Raw genomic sequence first — 9,469 nt, forward strand, 5'->3', positions numbered from 1 at the left:
AAGGACTTGAACAAATGAAGGCTGCTCCCTGTGAGGTGGGTACGTCTCCGCCTTGTGGGGTGGTGGGCAGAGCTTTCTGGCAGAGAGGTAACTTAACTGAAGCCCTACAGCGACTCAGTGTAACAAGAAGAGCTTGGGCCCTTCTCCCTACTCATCCCTTTCTTAGCTGCTGCTCTCCAAGCAGGAAGCCCCCGTTCCCAAATGCAAGCCCTGGATCCCTGCTAACACTGTCTGATTAGCCTAATGTAACCAAGCTGCCTTCCAAACACCCTCCGGCTCAGTTTCCCTTCCCTGCGGGTGGCACTGGCAGCTCACTGCAATTGTAGGCAGGGGAGACAGTGCACTGAAGCCACAGGGATGCTCCCTGCCCCCAGGAACCTCCCAGGGAGAGCAGCAGAGCACCCATTTCTTACAGTGCTCTCCCCTTGCAAGGTGCTAGCAGACCAAGCTCCAAGGCTTTCATTACCCTCCTCTTGGGATGAGCTCAGTGCTGCGGTGAAACAAATTCAAGCTGCACCCTCTTCCCTTGTCTCAGGTTAGTCTTGCTACATCCTAACAGCTCATGTACCAAGAGAAAGCACAATTGCCTCTGTGAAGACTGCTTGACATCACATGACAGGAAACTAAAATAACTAGATAAGCTACCAAATACAGATTTGGAAAGGATACTGTGTGAGAGCTCAGAACCTAGGAGCAAGGGTGCGTGTCTGAAAGCAGCCACAGCCTGGTGCCACACATGCATTTTAAAGCAAGTGTGGCTTGGTGCTGCATGTGTGCTAGACAGCCGCCGTGGTGTGGGGCAGGGTGCCTGACCAGCTCCCCCACCTCCCATGAGGAAAGGAGAAATCAGAAAGAACTGCATTTGTAAAAGGAGACAGACAAGGCCAGGCCCAAGGCTCACCCTCCTGCCTTATTAGCCAGTGTCTTATCTAACCCTAGCTGGGATGGTCCAGTGCTAAAGGAGCTATTCATTAGAGCCAGGGTTCAGGAAATGCTTCGGAGTCTGTCCACCCTTCCCAAGCAAGAGGCCTCGTCATCATCTGGCGAACAAGCACATAAGATCCATCCGATGAAGTGAGCTGTAGCTCACGAAAGCTTATGCTCAAATAAATTTGTTAGTGTCTAAGGTGCCACAAGTCCTCCTTTTCTTTTTGTGAATACAGACTAACACGGCTGCTACTCTGAAACATAAGATACAGGAGAACTCTGTAGTTTAATCTGTTTCCTATAAAGAGGTGCCTGGCCCTAGGGTACATGGGCATCCTGGCATTACATTATTAACTCACCTTAATGCACCTGATGATATGCTGTCATAACTGCTGTCTACAGGGGCTATTTATGGGATCACTGACATCATGTAGGGTGCCCAATGGCAGGACGCTGTGACTGTTGCCAGGTTCCTTAAGTTGACAGGGCCTCAAGGAGTTTCACGTACAGTGCCTTCACCCTCTCACAGGCCTGTAGTAACAGTTCCCCTAGCATCTGTGAGACACCAGCTCCACTTCTATATAACTTGGAAGGGGGTCTGATAAGGCCTGAGGTGGGAGCTTTACATCACATTACCTTAAGCCTGGTTTCTGGTAATGTTCTAGAGGGACTTAAAATGGTGGCGCATGAGGCAGCATGAAGTGTGGGGCTGTAGGACCATTTCCCCCAGCACTTTCCAACAACACTAAATTCACTCAAGCAAGAGGAAAGGCTGGTGTGATGGCGTATTTACCCCACACCAGCCTCTGAAGGGGTTATGGTGGCTAGGTGAGCCAATTAAGCACTGTGGCTGCACCTGGAGGAGCCAGGGAACAATGAGGACTAATTAAATGATGAAGCTCACTTGGACAGGGACCTGAGGGCAGAAAGGGGCTGCAGGGAGGAGATCTGCAGTCACTGTCTGAGGCTATGGAGGGCAGGGCATGCCCAGAGAAAGGTGGAGAAGGAGCCTGCTAGAGGCAATGTAGGAGACAGTCCAGGACAAGAGTAGCAAGGCGTGGGACAGCGCAGACCTTATCCACTGGTTGTAAAGTCCCTGGGCTGGAACCAGGAGTAAAAGGTGGGCTCAGGTTCCCCTATCAGCCACTGAGGAAGTGGCACTATTGATGGGCAGTGAATTGGAAGATGGCCTGGTACAGACCTTGGTACACAAACCCCCCCTGGAAGGGGAAAACTACAGTGACTTGTCCAGAGGGCCAAGCCACGAAGAGGGAACTAGAGGGTCCCAAGAGAGACAGAGTGAGCACCTGCAGGAAGGGCATCAGACTGGCAGCGCTAATCCCCAGCCATCACCACACGGAGGTGTGCCAGTGGGACATAGAGAACACAGTGTGCTAGATCCACAAAGGGGACTTAGTTTCAGCATTGCAACGCCTAACCTGCAGGGGCCCTGCTGCCTTGTGGAATCTGCAGCCCCGAGTTAGGTGCCCAGGCTCCTTGTACAAGGCATGGAGAGAAACAGGTGCCTAAGAATGGGACTCTCAGAAGGCAGCACACTGAGCTACCCATGAGGTAATGCCAAGGTGAAGCGTGTGGTCTAAGCCCTGCCCTCAAAGGGGACTGGGCTTTGCCAGGGGGAGGTGCCTATCTCCACTCCGGATTCTCAGCCATGAACACTCCTGGAGTCAGGGACCTGAGCCGGGGCCAGTCCTTCCTTGCCAAAAAAAAAAAAAAGTGCTAGTGTCCCCATTGCCTCTTCTACCACCAGCGGTGGGGGTCTAGCACTCACCCAGGACACGGGAGACCGAGATTCCCATTCCCCCTTGACCTGAGAGCAGATGGCATTTGAACCCATCTCCCACGTCACCGGTGTGCGTTTGGTGGCGGGGCTCAGGCTCTCCTGTTGCAGCTGTTCCCCTCTGTACACATAGTCAGCGGAACACGGCCTTGAACTCGCTCTCCCACATCCCAGGTGATGCCCTGACCACTAGCTTTAGTGATTTTCTCTCGCTCAGGCCCAGTGAATCGTTCAGCCTGTTATGCAAAATGGAACTGCTTCAAGAGGTGAGAGAGAGACGTGCCCCAGAACACCCCAGAGCCCAATGGTTAGCGCACTCAGCTGGGTTCACGTCCCTGCTCCTCTCAGGGAGAGGAGGGAACTGAACGTGGATCTGCCCCAGCCCAGGCATGTGACCTACAACCTTCTGAGTACGCACTGTGTGTGCTGGGGGGAGGGGTGCACTGGCACCACCAGTGGCTCTTTTCTGCAGGGCCCAATTGGGTAGGCATGCTCTAAGGCAGTGTTTCCCAAACTTTTTTGGCCACGGAACACTTTTTAGCCTATTACGGAACACTTATATTATTCTGTAGTCGTTGGGTTTTCAAATAAACAATTGCGTTATTTATGCGCAAATATATTTTATTTTCTAAAACAAAGCAAAAATACAAATTTAAAATAACTTGAACAATTTCTAACTGGAAAGCGCATATAACGTAGTACAAAAATCAAGTGCAAGAGTCAAAATTAAATTCTAGATTCTTTCGCGGAACACCTATTCACCTCGGGCGGAACAGCAGTGTTCCGCGGAACATGGTTTGGGAACCGCTGCTCTAAGGTAACCTCTGAGCCTGCTTCCTGTATGACTGCTCCAGGGAGCAGATAGTCCTGGAACCCACCAGGGCTGAGGCAATGCTTGATTTAGTTCTAAGTGGAGCACAGGATCTGGTTCAAGAGGTGAATGAATATAGCTGAACTGCTTGGTAATAGCAACCAGAATGTAACTACATTTAATCTTCTTGTAGGGGGAAATACCGAAGTATCCCACCATAGCAGCATTTAACTTCAAAAAGGGGAGCTACACAAAAAGACTCTAGGCCAGGTCTACACTACAAAATCATGTCCACTGATGTTACATGAGCCACCACAGTTATTGCATCGCTTGTGTGTGAGCACACTACTCGCCATGTGTCGGCGAGGGCTCTGTCCTCACTGGGCGTGCTTGTAGTGATACAGAGTGCAGTGCACCATGGGTAGGTGTCCTGTGCAACTCGCCACCACCCAGTGCAGAGTGTTTTGAGAAGTATTTGCCAAGCCTCATGGAGCCAAAATGAGATGCACAGGGGTGACATGGAGCATGGGTTCAACTGCCTGTAATGCAATGTTCTCCAGCCCATAATTGTTCACACTTCTTCAAAATCCCCACATCCCTCCTTGCTGGCTCTCCCCTCTGACAGAAGCATGGAACCTGCACAGCTCAGCACTATTGTCATGAGCATAGGGAGGACACCTAATCCTGCAGTATTTGCAGAGATGCAAGAGAACCTATGGGGAACATGATTCCTCGGAGGCTAGACTGCTGTGGGATATAAAAAGAAACAATTCAAGGTTGTTGGTGTTCTCAGAGCAGCTGGAGATGGTGGAGCACTAGTTCTGGGCCCAAGAAACAAGCACTGACTGGTGGGATCGCCTTGTAATGCAGGTTTGGGACACTGAGCAGTGGCCACAGAACTTTCAGCTGTGCAAGGCCGCATTCCTGGATCTCTGTGCTGAACTTGCCCCAGCCATCCAATGCAGGGACATCAAAAGGAGATCTGCATTGACAGCTAAGAAGCAAGTGGTGACTGCACTGTAGAAACTTCCTATGCTAGATTGCTACTGGTCAGTTGGGAATCAATTTGGAGTCAGAAATCTACCACAGGGGCAGTGCTCATGTAAGTGTGCAGGGCTATTAATCACCTCCTGCTATGCAGGACTGTGACTCTGGGTAATAAGAACAGCCAGATAAAAGGGCTAGAAGAAGAGCTCAAAGTGGAGCTGTACAGCTCAGGGAGGCTGTTAAAGACCATTTTAATAGTGAGCCAGAGTAGTGTGGGTTGCTGGAGTATGCTCTACCTGGACTTTCTCTTTTCCAGCCCAGAATGAATCTTGTAGTAATTGCTGTGTGTGTGTGTAGGAAATAGAGCATTGTCAATGCACCTATTAATGTTGTCTGTGAACGTTGTTATAGGTTCTGTGACAAAATGAAGTAACAGGAAATTGGTGGATGTCAGACCTGCTCAGCACCAGCCAGCATATGTTGTGAACTAATAAAAATGAATTATGTTCCAAAAAGTGAAATTTTATTCTGTGACAGAACCAGGCAAATAATAAAACATTTAGAACTTAATAAATTAAGGAAACTGAACGTATGAAGGGGAAACAACAGTCATTTCCATTTCAGATGCACATACACCAACCGTGCCTTTCACAAGTCAGTGCATGGGCAGCTCTGATTGTCTTCATGTCCCCTGGGGTGGAGTGGTAGTACAGCAATTGCTCATGGCACATGGAATGTGGAAGGGGTGGGGGCAGGGGCTGCAGAGGGAGGTGAGCATTGGATTCTTGGACCTGCAGGTCTACCAGAGTCTGCAGCATCTCTGTTTGCGGCCTGAGAAGCCCCACTATGTCCTTGTGCATCCCCCTCTCCTTCTCCATGCTGGCTGCACGGGTGATCCTCCAGGCCCTAGTCTCATTCTCTGTTGCAGCACAGGCTTGCAGGATCTCCTGGAACATGTCATCCTGAGCCCGCTTCTTTCTCCCACTCATCTCATCTGGCTAAGACTTTTGGCGGGTGTGGAGGGGGAGACCCTCAAGGCCACAATAGCAGCAACTGCAGGTATAACACACACAGGAAGCGTTGTCAATGTGTTCACAACAAAAATCAAAACTTAGGCTACTGAACTCACTCCCCTTGATCCGCAGAAGTTGTAAGCACTGCCTTCTCACTTCTCCTTGGGATTGATACAGCATGGCATCAGTCAGAGCACCACCCCTGGTGAGTATGGCTCTTGGGGTGGGGCCAGAATGAAGGGGATACACCCCAGGCATGAATATATTTATATAGGGCAATGAAACTCAATACTGGCACCAATTCCCACAGGCAGAAGTGACTGTAGCCACTCTGCCTCTGTCACCCTCAGGAGTGAGAGAGCACAGCTACTGCTGGCATCCTGATGCCACCTAGACCCATATGCTGTTAGCCCATGTGCTGCAATGATGCCTGCTGAATTAACTGCTAAGTGGCATGGAAAGTGTCCTACCGTGGCAGAAGTAGTAAGGCAGGCCTCCCCAGAAACCTTTGGCAGAGGATTGCAGAGTACCTGCATAAAAGTGTCAGCGAGATCTCTATAGAGGATTCACAGGACGTCCCGGTGCATGTAAAAACTGCTCCGCCTGGCCCCTTCTGCATAACTCCAGAGAGGAATGAGGAGCAGACAGCAACTCTACTTCTCTTGGTTCTACCACTGCCTTGTCTAGCAGAAGTGATAGAGAGTAATTCAACAGATGTGTCCTGCTACTTTGGGGGCTCTACCCTTGTAACTTCAAAGCAAACTGCACATTTACCAGAGGTTCCTTCCCCTGCATCAGGCTAACCTGTTGGGACTGGCTGGACTGCACTGGAGTCAAACACAGGTCCTGGCTCACTGCACAGCTGGATCCTCCAGTACCCTGTCCACCAGCCTCCTCCGCCTCTTCCTTGTCCACCCTTCCCTCTCGCTGATCATGGTGAGGGCTCATGGTCCTCCAAAGTTATCCATACGGCTCTTGGGGGCGGTGGTGGGGTCTTCTCCAAGGTTGACATGCAGCTCTTTGTAAAAGAGGCAGGTCTGCAGCTCAGCACCAGATGGACTGTTGGCCTCCTTAGCCTTCTGGTATCCCCGCTGCAGCTCCTTGGCTTTCACACAGCACTGCTGCTGGTCCCTCTTGTAGCCCTTCTCCTGCATGCCCTGAGCCACCCGCTCACAGAGGTCAACAGCTCTGTGGCTGGATTGGAAGTGTGCCTGCACAGCCTCGTCTCCCCACAGCCCCAGGAGATCCAACACCACCTATGTACTCCAGGCAGGAGCGTATCTGGAGCACGTAGCTGGCATAGTCAGCTGGGCAGTAGCACACAAGAGTGGAGAGCTGCTCCACTAGGTGTGCTCACCAAGCCAGGCAACCAGGAAAAGGAATTTAAAGAAGTTGTGAGGCTTTAAAGGGGAGGGGCAGCTTCCTGTCCACTTGGCCCCTGGGCAGCAGAGTACACACTGGTGACCAGAGCTGTCAATGTGGGGCATTGTGGGACATCACCTGGAGGCCAGTAACAGTCAAAGTAAGTAACAGTGTCAACGCTGACCCTCTGTCGACCTAACTACATCGACCTTGATTCTATGCCACTCAGGGAAATGGTGTTATTAAATCGGTGCAGTGGAGCAGTTTTGCCAGCAAGAGCGAAATTTAAGCATAGACACTTCCACAGCCAGGTTGACGCAAGATGCCTTGCATCGACCTAACCGTGTAGTGTAGACCAGACTCAAGTTAAACAGAAATTAAAAGGAACACAGTCACATGGGTGAAATGCTGCAAGCTGTATGGATACTTTTAAAAACCATGATAACAGAGGCTCAAACTAAATGTATTCCCCAAATAAAAACAGTGAGGGGACCAAAAAAAGTCACCACAGTTAAACAGAGTAAAACAGATGGTCAGAGACAAAAAGATGTCTTTTAAAAATTGGAAGTCAAATTCTACTGAGGAAAATAAAAAGGAGCGTAAACTCTGGAAAGTCAAGTGTAAACATAAATAAGGCAGGCCAAAAAAGAATTTGAAGATCAACTAGCAAAAGACACAAAAACCAACAGCAAAAAAAATTGTAAGTACATTAGAAATAGGAAGCCTGCTAAACAACCAGTGGGGCCACTGGATGGTCAAGGTGTTAAAGGAGCACTCATGGAAGATCAGGCCATTGTGGAGAAGCTAAATGAATTCTTTGAAGTCTTCACTGCAGAGAATGTGAGGGAGATTCCCACACCTGAGCCATTCTTTTCAGGTGACAAAGTTGAGGAACTGTCCCAGATTGAAGCGTCAGTAGAGGAGGTTTTGGAAGAAAGTGATAAACAGTAATAACTCACTAGGACCAGATGGAATTCACCCCAAGGGTCTGTGGGAACTTGTATGAAACTGTGGAACTGTTGTATGTAATCTATTGCTTAACTCAGGTTCTGTACCAGATGCCTGGCAGATAACTAATGTAACTCCTATGTTTTTAAAAAGGCTCCAGAGGCAATCCTGGAACTTACAGGTCGGTAGGCCTAACTTCAATACTACGCAAATTGGTTGAAACTACAGTAAAGAACAGAATTATCGGACACATAGATGAATGCTATATGTTGAGAAAGAGTCAACATGGCTTTTGTAAAAGGAAATCATGCCTCACCGATCTATTAGAATTCTTTGAGGGTATCAACATGCACATGGACAAGGGTGTTCCAGTAGACACAGTGTACTTGGACTTTCAGAAAGACTTGGACAAGGTCCCTCACCAAAACCTTTTAAGCAAAGTAAATAGTCATTGGATAAGAGGGAAGGTCCTCTCATGGATCAGTAAGTGGTTAAAAGATAGGAAACAAAAGATAGGAATAAATAGTCCGTTTTCACAGGGATCTTTTAGACCAGTGCTGTTCAGCATTCGTAAATGATCTGGGAAAAGGGGTAAACAGTGAGGTGGTAAAGTTTCCAGATGATACAAAAATTATTCAATATAGGTATGTCCAAAAAAGCAGACTGCAAAGAGATACCATGAGATCTCAAACTGGATGACTTGGCATCAAAATATATGAAAATCAATGTTGATAAATGCAAAGAAATGCACACTGGAAAATACAATTCCAACTATTATACACACATATACATATATATACACATATATATATATACACACACACACACACAAAATGATGGGGTCTAAATTACCTGTTATCACTCAAGAAATATCTTGGAGTCATTGAGGATAGTTCTCTGAAAACTGCTTCTCAATATGCAGTTGCGGCAGTAAAAAAAGCTCACAATGTTAGTAACCGTTCGTAAATGGATAGAAAGAAAGACAGTAAACATCATGCCATTATATAAATCCATGGTACGTCAACACCTTGAATACTGTGTGCAGTTCTGGTCACCCCATCTCAAAAAAAAGATAGAATTCGAAAAGGTACCGAGAAGGGCAACAAAAATGACTGGGAGTATGGAACAGCTTCCATGCAAGGAGAGATTAAAAAGGACTGGGATCGTTCAGCTTAGAAAAAAGATGACTATGGGGAGAAATATGATAGAGGTCTATAAAAAAAAAAATCAATCACAAATGGTGTGAAGAAAGTTATTTACCCCTTCATATAACACAAGAACCTGAGGTCATCTGATGAAATTAATAGCAGGTTTAAAAACGAACATAAGGAAGTACTTCTTCACACAGTGCTGTGGAACTCATTGCCAGGGGATGTTGTGAAGGCCAAAAGCATAACTGGGTTCAAAAAAAGCATTAGATAAGTTCACGGAGGACAGGCCCATCAATGGGTATTAGCCAAGAGGGTCAGGGATGCAACTCTATGCTCTGCGTGTTGCTAGCTTCTTACTGCGATATTGGGACTGGGTGACGGGATGGATCACTCAATAACTGCCCTATTCTGTTAATTTCCTCTGGGGCACCTGGCGCTGGTCACTACCGGAAGACAGGATGCTGGGCTAGGT

Source organism: Natator depressus, chromosome 9 (assembly GCF_965152275.1).
Source record: "Natator depressus isolate rNatDep1 chromosome 9, rNatDep2.hap1, whole genome shotgun sequence".
Classification (NCBI taxonomy): Eukaryota; Metazoa; Chordata; order Testudines; family Cheloniidae; genus Natator; species Natator depressus.